Source organism: Cavia porcellus, unplaced genomic scaffold (genome assembly GCF_034190915.1).
Source record: "Cavia porcellus strain 051 isolate PalLab524CR breed Dunkin Hartley unplaced genomic scaffold, mCavPor4.1 scaffold_29, whole genome shotgun sequence".
Taxonomy (NCBI): domain Eukaryota; kingdom Metazoa; phylum Chordata; class Mammalia; order Rodentia; family Caviidae; genus Cavia; species Cavia porcellus.
Genome location: NW_026947512.1, coordinates 30,876,843 through 30,885,492, shown reverse-complemented (window position 1 = coordinate 30,885,492; position 8,650 = coordinate 30,876,843). Strand labels below are relative to the sequence as shown.

General features: G+C 33.5%; 1 pseudogene; it reads right to left on the bottom strand.

Moving 5' to 3' along the window:
- Positions 1-1,916: 1,916 nt before the first annotated feature.
- Positions 1,917-2,500, bottom strand: LOC100715619 (peroxiredoxin-1-like; annotated as a pseudogene).
- Positions 2,501-8,650: the final 6,150 nt, after the last annotated feature.

The window sequence follows — 8,650 nt, the reverse complement described above, 5'->3', positions numbered from 1 at the left end:
TGTAAGGTGTTAGGATGTTAACTCCTGACTTCCTCAGGGAGATACAGAACTATTTCGAATACTAATCCTTAGAATATGGATGTGCTTGTTTATTCTTTTGTCTTGAGGCCTGGTCCACAGCAGGAAGTGTCTGTTTCCCGACAGTTGTAAGGGCTGGGTCTCTGCAGTGGCTCCTACCAGGACCTGGCCCTGTCTCACAGCTTATAATATTTCTAACTAATTCAGCTGCTTGTAATAAAACAACCAAAGGCGCAAAATGAAATCAAATATTAAAATATCAACTTTAAGAAAAGATGGGTGATACAGAGCAGTAGTGGCGAACCTATGCTACATGTGCTGCAGCAGATTATGTCATTGATGTAAGCCCAATTCCCATTATTACAAAAAATATAAGACCTGCATATTTACAAAGTACGTGTGCTATTTCCATGCATGTACATATTTTGTGATGTTCAAATTAGGGTAAGTATATCTATGTTCTGAAACATTTATCATTCTTTTTGGTAAAAACATTCCACTTCTTTTCCTCCAGCTGTTTTGTAAAATGTAGTACATTACTGTTCTCTATAATCAGTAACTCTACTGAGCAATAGCGCTATAGAACTAATTTCCTTGAACTTTAACTCCATACCCAGTGACCAACTTCTTCCCTCCTTTGCCACTACCCTTCCTGGCCCTTTGTAACTAGTACTTTATTCTTTAAACCTATAAAACTACTTTTTAAATTCTACAAGTGAGATCATGTGTATTTGTATTTCAGTGCTGGTTTATTCCACTTAACATAATGAGCTCCATCCATGTTGTTTTAAATGATAGGACTTCATCCACTTAAGGGCTGACTAGTGTTCCATTGTACATATACATTGCATTTACTTTATCATTCAGCAGCTGGCAGGCACTTTGTCTTCATTTCTGTATTATTATGAACAGCACTGCAATAAACATAGGAATGCAGATGTCTTTTTTACAGACTGATTTAGTTTCCTTAGGATACATACCCAGTAGTAGCTGGATCATGTGACACTTCTATTTTTAATATTTTAAGAATCATCTATGTTGTTTTCCATAATGGCTGTACTAACTTACATTCCCAATCAACAGAGTCTAAGGATTCCCTTACTCTATATCCTCATCAGCACTTATCTTAGTTTTTTTTTGTTTGTTTGTTTGTTTTTCGTTTTTTTTCTTTTTGGTGATAATTATTCTAATTGTAGTGAAGTGATATGTGCTTTGAATTCCATTTCCCTAGTAATTAGTGAGGGTGAACATCTTTCATTCCCAGTTTCATTGTATTGTTTATTTGTTCTTTACCATTAGCTGAAATATCAAAGGAATCAATTTGATTTCAAAAATATAATTTGTATTGTAAGAGAATGGAGTTTGACTTAAATATTCCTTTTCATCACAAAAATTTATCTTTTTTAATGGAAAAAAGGCAAAACAAGATTTCAAAACAAAATATTAGGAGAATAATAATAGCTAATACATTACATGCTGTTATCTTTAAAGGAGTTGCTCAGGGTATAACATATGGGCATAAAACTTTCTCCAGTTGATATTAGCAAAAACTCCTTTTTAATGAACTAAGAGATATCACATTATTAAACAATTTGAGAAATTTTTATGCCCATATCTTGTACCTCAAGCAACTACTTTAAAGAATTTATCTTTTTGTTTTTCCTCAGTTCAAGTTTAATAGACACTGCAAAAGAGCGGTGAATGGGGTTGCTCTTGCTACTGTTACATCAAACATTATATGTTGTACACCACAGTGCAGCTCAGACCATTCCTACCAGTGGAAGAAAAGACGGTTTCCCCAGCTCCTGTAGGAAAGGCACGGATTGCCCCATACCACATCTTGTAGATAAAGCATGAAATAAAAGTACAAAAGAGCTTCTGTTCTCCTGACTTAGCACTCATTTCTGCTTGGAGAAACATTCTTTGCTCTTCTGCACATCAGACTCCATAGTTTAGGTTTCCACTCAGGTAGGCTCAGTGTTTTGTCAGTGAACTGCAAGGCCCAAGCAGGTCTCAGAGTCTCATTTACAGAGCAGTCAACAGAAAGGTCATTTACTGTCATATGCAGGATACCTTTATCATTCATGATAAAGAGGCCCCGGAATGAAATGCCTTCATCAGTCTTTAAAACCCTATAATCCTGAGCAGTGGTGCATTTAGAATCCAACACCAAGAGAATGTTTATAGGCCCAAATCCTCCTTGTTTCTTGAGTGTGTTGATCCATGCCAGATGACAGAAGTGAGAATCCACAGAAGCACCAGTCACTTGACAGTTAGGTTTCTTAAATTCTTCTGTCCTATCTCTGAAAGCAATTATCTCCATGGGGCACACAAAGGTCAAGTCAAGAGGGTAAAAGAAGACCACAACGTATTTTCCTTTGTAGTCAGGCAGGCTGATATCTTTGAACTGACCATCTGGCATAACAGCTGTGGCTTTAAAATTGAGGGCAAAGTGCCCAATTTTGACATTTCCAAAAGACATCTTGCTATCACAGTTCCCACACCAGGGTCTCCCAGCTGCAGATCACCCACACAGAGAGAAACAGGATGCCTGAAGAATTTATTTTGCCAATTCAAGGTGACACAGCCTTCCAATACAAAAATAAGTCACATCAAATTTCCACTCATCTCTTGCTCTCTTTTTTTTTCTCCCTCTTTCCCCTTCTCTGCCTGAAGTAATGTTAAATTACAAGTGACTTTTTATGTTTCTTCTAACACCAAGTCAAGAATGTCTTCTTCCTGTCATGTCCTGTGTCATCAATTGCCTTCCCTGAGGCCAACTGATCTTCCTTTTGAATTTGTCTTCCAACTGATTGACTACTATTGATACTGAGGACTGTAATCTTCCATGACATCCAAAGACAAGTCCACATTCAATATAACCTTTGTTTCAGTAGTGAGACTTCTGATTCACTGGCCATCTTACCTTTACTGTGGAGGCAATAACTGTTAAAAAGTCTTCCTCAACAAACTCGAATACTGTCCTCAGGCTGATCCACAAAATACATGATTCAGCCCCTGATAATCTATGATTTTGGTTTTCCAAGATAATTTCCATCTTACTGTTCCTGCCCTGGGATTCACAAGTCATGATATATGTATCTCTAATGTTTCCAGTGTCTCTAATGTCTCCTTGGATCAGCTGAAAGAATATTGCAAGGATTAGTCACTTTCCAAAAACCCAGTATCTGCTAAATTGAATGTACTTTTCCTCCAGTCTCTTTCTGAACCTATGTGTAAATGCATCTTCTTCAAGAATGGTTCTGGAAGAGAAAAAAATTAAGTAGAATGTTTTCAATCTGTAATCTCCCTTGTGGTAGGGCAAGGCAAATGGAGGGACAGTTTCAGGAAAGAAAAAAAAAGGTCAACCTAATCAAATCTTCTTGTAAGCAAGCAAATGACTATTCTCTTTGTACAAAAACAGTGTTCTCTATGTAGTGAATTCTTACCTATGGAAAGACTTCGTCAGGATATATTTAATTTGTGATAAGATCATTTGTATTAAACAAACCTAAAATCTATCAATTTGTAGTATAAGACTCACTGGAAAATGTTGCATAGCTCTACAATCATCTGAAAATTAAAAGTGTTACAGTAAAAATAGGTCACTCTGTGTTGTTTATGTAGTCACACACGTAATATAGAGACCTTATGCAGTAATGGAGCCAGAGCACAGTCTGAATGGTATGATGTAACCTGGGTAAACATGCTAAAGATACTGGATCTCTCTCCATTTCATATCTGCTTCATGACCACCTGTCTTCTTAATGTTATAGATGAAACTTCTTATCAGATAAAATTCCTGAATTATGTGTATTGGCTTTGACAGCCCAATATTTATGTTATCATAATGCATCATCTCTTCTCTCTTGCTGATATAAACCCTTTGCTCTGAGTCATCCAAGTTTGAGTTCCCGATGTTTTAAATAATATTACAAAATTTACCAGGCAGTACTCTACCACTGAGCTATAATCCCAGCCTCATACAGAATTCACTAAGTGCATTTCTCTTTAAAAGGCCTAATTCTTATAATTAAATGTCTGGGTATTTTTAACTATTGTCTGCTTGAGGCATTGGAAACAAACAAACAAAAAAACTCTTACTGATGCTTAAGTGGTGAGAGAAAGAGTACGCTTGATAAGAATATTCTAACCTATAATATAATGTCGACAGATACACTAATACTGTACCTTTATTTCAAGTGTTCATCATGGCAGTATAATCTTTGAAGTACAGTTGTTTCATTTTTACTTTGGGAGATAAAGGAATATTTAGCTATTTTAGATAGATGTCAAATTATTAAATTTTGTTAAATAATTGTAAATATATTAATAAATTTCTAGTAATTATAAATTTTGAAGTTTATTTTAAAAACAAACATTGCTAGTAATTTTGCCAAATCTTGCCTAGAATATACACAGAAATAATGAATGAAGCATCTAATTATAATAACAATGCCTGGCAAGCACAAGTTCTTGAGTTTGATTCCCTGTACCAAAAAAACCCCAAAAAACCATACAATAACAATTAATTTGGGAGAATCAGATTTGTTCAATTCTTATTGAGAAGTTCCTATACAAGTTTATTAGATTTGTCACAAATACTGAATAAGTCACACAAAAATGTTATTAAATGTGGAATAAAACAATTAACTATTTGGTACCCAAAGTATATCACGTTCAGTGATCAAAACTCAGTAATGCTATGATTCTAAAGTTTACAAACAAATTTTAATATAGAAATGCTCAATATAATTTATACAAATCAGCTATTCACCTAGTGATTTGAATTTCTTCAACTTTGACTGAAATGATATACAACTAAATAAAGTTAAAAAATATATACCAGTAAGTAAAAAGGCAAATATTCTAGATTTTTCCAAACCAGTCTAGCATTATGGGTCAGATAGTATGCAACATACATGAGAATAAAATTCTTACTAAAATGAAGTATTTTTCAATAAGTAACTATTTTTCACATTTATGTTTGATATTTTTCTTACTAACAATATAAAATAAACTGAAAATTTTATAAGGAAAAAAGTACAAAAACTTTAAAAATGAAAGTTTCTTTTTAAATTTTAAAAGATTTCATTTATTGTTCCAAGAATATGCCCCAAAAGTTTACTCCAAGAGTAGGTAGCAAAAATTAATAGAACTGCAAATAGAAGTTGATATATTTACTATATATCTACCGTTAGCCTAATTAGTAAATATTATCTTGGAAAGTTATAAAAAAATCTTAGTAACTTATTAAGTAAGTCAACAAAAATCAAAGATGTGGAAGATCTAAATTGCAATTAAATTAAATCTAGTAAAACCTATAAAAAATGGAAATCAACCTACATTTAGAGTAGGCATAGTATCCTGAAGTTCATATGGATCACTTTTAAAACTGACCATATTCAGGACAAAGAGAACGAATTTTTTAAAAATCACTTCCCTATAGATAATGCAGAGCTGAAAAATTCTTCTGGGTAATCTATTTTATTTGAAGTATGAGTGAAAAAATTTATACTTCTTGTAATTGCAAATTTTTCAATTTAAGAATTAGAATTTCTAGAAGTCCTGCAAATGCACATTGATTATGAGAAAGCTGGAAAAAATTTAATAGAAGAAAATATCAGAATATAACATTTAAAAATCTACAGCTTTCAATAGGACCTTAAGAGAATTACTATGATGGTATTTTTAAGACAATATATTTTAGAAAAATGAAAGTGACAATGTGGTTACTGGGAAAATTTATTTAAATAAAATGAAAATAGTATTATTTATATACATAATATTTTTGTTCAAATATTATGGCATTGTTATTATAGAGCACAAAAGGTTTCAATAATATTTAGATAAGGTGCTTTACTAGGTAGAACTTATTTAACTTTCAAGAGAGAGCTTTTCAGGCAAAATCAGTCTTCACAAGTAAAATAATAAACCAAATGTATGGTAGTAGAATGCTTTATGGAAGTAGACCACAATGCAGTCTATAGTAGAATTATTTTAGTGTATAATAATTCATTATAATAAGGTACAAACTAGGGGCCGGGGATTTAGCTCAGTGGTGTAAGCACCTGCCTGGCAAGCACAAAGTTGTGAGTTTGCTCCTGGTACCAAGAAAAAAAGAAAAAATAAAGTACAAATTCCGTTACGGCTCTTTTAAATATTCCTATTTAATCAGAAGATTTTATACTATACATATGATTATAAGTAATTCAGAAACATTTTTACTCTTCAATATATGTGATGCTTAGTTTATATCATATATATCGTATATAGTGGTTATATATATATATATATATATATATATATATTCATACATATATATACATATATATAGTGGTAGTTAAAGGTCACCTTGAGTGCTTGAGTGGCAATGACCAGCCGAATTCAATTACTGTTGTTCTGGGCTTGGAAGACCCGCTTAAGAATAGTTGTCAGAATGGCATAAAAGGAGAACAGGAAGGGAGGATTTTATGCTGATTTCCCTCAGAGTAGCTTCAGCTGTTCTCCTCTGCTGAGCTCTAGCCTTCGCCCTTGCCAAGCAAAGCTGTTGTTCTCTTGGTAGGAGCTCTGATCTTCCTCCTTAGCTTTCAACAGTTGTCTCTGTGCAGATTCTTTGGCTTCTAGCATTCGCCTTTCAACCTGCCTCTGTGCAGACTCTCTAGCTTTCAGTGCCAGCCCTTCGGCTTTCTGGAACAGACCATTCTTCAGTCTCCATCATGGATTCCTTGGCCTCCTGCTGCAAACTTGCAGGGGACACTGCCAAGGACTCTAGGCCATCAGCTGCATTTGTACAGGGCATTGCTACGGGATCCAGGCACCCAGCGCAATTCCTCAGATTTCTAATGTTACTCTTCTACTTTTGACCCTGTGGACAAATATTGTAAGCATCTCTTCTTTTGCAAACACTGACTAAAATAAACAAATATATAGAGCCTCCTCAGAGTACAGGTATAATATATATATATATGTATATAGCAGCTGTCTAGAAGTGGGAGGAGGAAAAGAGGAAGAAAAAAAATCACTGCCAGAAATTGTAATAAAACAAAATAACAGCTGGATAAAATAAGACTAATTTTTTTTCAATCTGTTGATACCTTGAATGGAAGTCTTTTCTGTATTTGTTAGCAAGTACATTTCAGACCCTGGCTTTGTCTTTGTCAACTCAGTGTCACAAGTCAAAACATAATGGGGCAATCAATTTTGAATTAATCAGGAATACATAATGCTTACTGGCTTACAGCTTTACAAATACACAATGAAAATATTACTTTGTAAATGCTTGTCTGATTGATTTAAATTAGTTTTCTAAATTAAAATTTTGTTCAATAAGTTTAAGAGTTAGAATAATGACTTTCAATCTAAAACTCTGGACTCCAAAGTTTACTACATCATGGATTTGGAAGAACAACAATGACCTTAATGATTATATAATAATCAAAATATAAGAAAGGATCTGTTATGATCCTGTGTACTATGAACTAGTCCATGTACTTTAATGTACTAAATATTTAATACTTACAACAAGAGTATGAGATTAGTATTGTTCATTCTGCAGATGAGGAGATTATATAGCACAAGGATAAGCAAGCTTTCCTAAAATCACAATTTAAAATGGCCAGGATCAGATAGCAACCTCAACAATCTATTTAATCAGGATGCATGCTACATTTCAAAATACTCATTAAAAAAATCTATGAGTTATTTCCAATTCCAATGTGTGTGAAACCACACATTAACTATTTTGAAGGAACTATGTAAAACACCATTTGTTTGATTTTTTTATCCAAATTATGTCAGTTCTGTGTGTCAACACTAATTGATGACAAATTATGATCTGGCTGCAAATGTGCTGGCACACAAAGAACATGATTTATCTAACATCTTACATCTAGTCAGTAGTAGTTAAAACAAGAACTTTTGGCTGTCTGGTTCCCTTCCAACATGTTCCTGAAATTCTGTCTACTTTCCTTAATAAAATAGTACATCAGAATTTCTTTCACATGAGGCTTTAAAATTTTCTCTGCACTTTCTCACCTTACCACATTTGAAATATCTACAGCTAATGCTTTAAAGACTTGCAAACTTTTAAAGTGGTTTATATGCTCAAAAAATATGAAACAAGGTAAAATCCACTTTTTATCCAGTCAGCACATCCTTTAGTAACATATTCTGTTTCTTCCATCTAATTTTAAGGTGCACAGTTGCAATGGTATATAACAACCTGATCAGGTTTCAGTGCAAAATTCAGTCACAGGGTAGGTCAATCTGAAAAATATAATGTTCACATAAATCCAACCCGGATCAAAATTTTTACTGCAGACATGAAAGTAAGCTAGGGTTGGGGTAGAAATGAAAGAGCTATAGAAATGGAGCACACTCATAATCTTTCATTTCTGCCCTGGAGAAGCTTGAAATGTGAAGCCAGGAAATAGAAAATGATCAAAAATCTTTGCTTGTATGTGACTAAATTGATAAAAGCCATGGAAACCTAATTCGCAATTATAAAATGCATTCATGAAGTCCTATCAAACTGAATTGTTATATTTAGGTGCTTTCAAGAAAAATTCTGAACACTTAATAATGGACCAATAAATGCTTAATGATGGAATGAATATTCGGTGCTACCAAA